At 37.7% G+C, this 3,128-nt stretch overlaps 1 protein-coding gene and 1 long non-coding RNA gene across 2 annotated transcripts in view; both read right to left on the bottom strand.

The window, feature by feature from the left end:
• The window catches only part of LOC106728094, a 7,905-nt gene extending 5,353 nt beyond the window's left edge, over positions 1–2,552 (bottom strand). The window contains exon 1 of the long non-coding RNA XR_001364343.1: positions 2,090–2,552. This is a non-coding gene — a long non-coding RNA (uncharacterized LOC106728094). The remainder of the gene's footprint in view (positions 1–2,089) is intronic.
• Positions 1–3,128, bottom strand: part of YY1 (YY1 transcription factor) — a gene marked incomplete at its 5' end in the record, with an annotated part of 30,062 nt that overhangs the window by 22,357 nt on the left and 4,577 nt on the right. The window lies entirely within an intron of this gene.

Here is a 3,128-nt window from a genome sequence, read left to right on the forward strand (position 1 = left end):
AAAAAGTTTGCCCACCCCTGGCTTACACTCTAGAGCAGTGGTTCCCATTGTGGGGCATATGCCCCACAGGGGGGCAATTCAAGAATGAGTTAACAGTGATTTTTTTTGCATTTTTTATGGTTCTAGGGGCCTCATCATATACAGTTAAATATATGTGACATTTATGCATTTGAGTTCTCTATTATGTTTTGAAACTTTATTTGCTATTTTTTCATATCACTTCATATTATTATTTTTTAACAATTTCTTAGTGTTTTCTTCCTCAGTACTTCAACTGTTCTTTCGTTCTTTTATTTTTCTCTTTCATGGATGCCATGTTCCTTGGAAGCTTGTTTAGACCAAGTTAATGGCCTTTTAGGGTTCCTCCACGTGAATAGAAATTCACTTTTTGAATAATAAGAATTATATGTCACCGGGGGTGGAGGGTGTGTGTGTGGGGACACATCAGGATTTCAGAGATGCTTAAGTGGGGCACGACCCAAAAAAGGTTGGGAACCACTGCTCTAGAGGAAGTAGACAAGAAAATTAAAAGAAAAAGGGCAAGACGTTTGTAGACAGTGCTACAAAGAAAATAAAACAACAGTTATGAGATAGAGTGACAGAGTGTGTGCACACTAATTTGAATGAGCAGAGGCGGCCTCTTAGAGCTGAGACTTGAAAACAAGGTTACACTAAGAATGGGAGTACCTGGCTCAGAGCACTGGAAGCAGAGGTTAAGAGCAAGTGCTAAGAAACAAATTTAAGGAACTGAAAGAAGGCAGGAAGGCTGGAGCATAATGGGAGTAGAGGGAGGAGCGGGGAAGGAAACAGGGGCCAAATCATGTGTGGCCCTGCAGGTTATGATAAGGTGTTTGGATTTTCCTGACAATAATGGGATGTCTGTGGGGTGCGGGTGTGTTAAAACATACAAAATATAAAGTTTACCATTTTAACCATTTCTAAGTCTATAGCTCAGTGGCATTAAGCATATTCATTGTTGTGAGGGGTTTTTAAGCCAGGGAATGAAGTCAACTGATTTCAAAGTCTTAGAAAATTCAGAAAAGAATAGATTGTGTGTGTGTGTGTGAAATCCAGAGGTCTGTATTTAGTCCTTATTAAAAATCTATAAAAACTTATTTAATATAGAAACCATATTTATACAAGAAAAAAAAGTCCATCACAACCAGTTAAGATTGTTTTAACGTTTAGTCATACCTGAAACCACTGTGTAAGACTAAGTAAATGAATGATTAAGAATTTTACTCGAGAGTTCCTAATATTCACAATTAAAGAGCTATGCTTTAAGAAATGGAATACAGTATATTGTTTCCTACTGTCACAGAGGAATTCGGAAAGGAGAATTCCTTGGTATAAAGGAACTGAAAATGCTTTTAGGGATACCCCTACTCCAAATAAGTCATTTTACAAAGATCCCAAGGTCATAAGTTAAGATATAACAAGGTCAGATACTTTGGGTCAGTGCCCTCTAAAGAGGAAATCTGATGGTTACTAATATGCTTCCCAAAACCACTGGGCTTGCTGTTATTGATAATTAACCACTAAGTTTAACAGAATGGAACCTGCTAACAATATACTTAGCACTAGGAAATGGTTCCTTTCCTGTACTGAAATTAAAGCCCACCATACATAGGAAGGTACAAATTTATACAACAGTCCATTAACTTCCATGACCTCCCCACATCTTCCTAATGTTTTGCTAACAATAGGGAAATGCGTGTTATTTTCAACATCCAAGTTACGTGTAAGACAGCAAATTTTAAATATACAAGGTTTGAGTGTTTATCCATTATTATTAAATACAACTCACGGGTAAATGTCCAGATCCTAAAATTATAAAAAGTTTTCACTTTTGCATACTCTTCCTATGGGAAGCAGTTAGAGCAGGGTTTATAAAATGGTCACCTTGAAAGAACAGATCTGGAGATAACAACAAAAAGCAGATCTTAAGAACTGTTTGTTCTAATACCCTTTTTTTTTTTTTGCTAATAACTGGTTATGGGCCCTAAATTTCGCTGCCTTAAAACAAACCGACCTAAAAAAAAAAAACTAAAAAACCAAACCGACCTTTATAAGCAGACTTAGTACATACCCACGCAGGAGTCTGGCATACTTTCAAAATATTATTTTATTTATTCTCTTCCAAAAGCCCAAAATGCTGGGAGGTAGGTCAGGAGCTCTGACCTTTTCCTGATATGGATTCTTCTTTCCCCACTAAGGAAAGTCGGCTGTTGAAGGTGGGAGGGAGAAGAAAGGGTTAATAATGTGGACTGGAGAGTCTGACAGTGGAGGCTTTATCAGTAAACCAGGCTTCCAGAGCTACCAGGTCAGGAATCAGGATCTGACTTAGGCTGCCCCACGTAGCTGCTGACATCATTACTTTGGAGAGGACTTCTTTGGCTTTGCTCCATGGAAATTTATGTTTATAGCATTCCTACTTAGTGATAAATAGCACGGCCAAAAAGAACTTGAAAATCCACAAAAGAATGGCAAATGTGCACAACTAGTGATTGTTGACATAACTGAATTTTTTGAATATGTAACATTAAAAAAAATTTTTTAAATATATTTTTATTTCAGAGAGGAAGGGACAGGGAGAGAGAGAGAAACATCAATGATGAGAAAGAACCACTGATCGGCTACCCCCTGCATGCCCCACTGGGGATCGATCAGTGACCTCCTGGTTCATGGGCTGATGCTCAACCACTGAGCCATGCCAGCCAGGAAACACTGAAAACATTTTAAGACATTTCCATTTTCTTTCAATTTACTGATTCAAGTATCGAAAGTTTTCTGGTCTTAGATGTTTTGCTCAATCCAGCACAAAGCACTTCTGCATTTGTTCTAACAAGATAATTAAAACATCAACAGCCTTGAGTGAAGGCCACAATTTTTAACTACCTGAAACATCAAGATTTTAAAGCCTTCTTAGGTCTTTCTCAAAACTAAATGTTTTAAATACTCAGCTTTTATCATTAGCCTCCCTACGCCACCTAATGCTCTAGTTAAGTGGTTTAGTTTACAATAAGCTCCGTAAACAGTATGTCGCTCCTTTACAGTAGTGATGAATAATATTGTGCCCCTAATCAGGCAAATATTGAAACAGTCATTAATTATATTCCTGGGGGGGG

Source organism: Myotis brandtii, unplaced genomic scaffold (assembly GCF_000412655.1).
Source record: "Myotis brandtii unplaced genomic scaffold, ASM41265v1 scaffold535, whole genome shotgun sequence".
Lineage (NCBI taxonomy): Eukaryota > Metazoa > Chordata > Mammalia > Chiroptera > Vespertilionidae > Myotis > Myotis brandtii.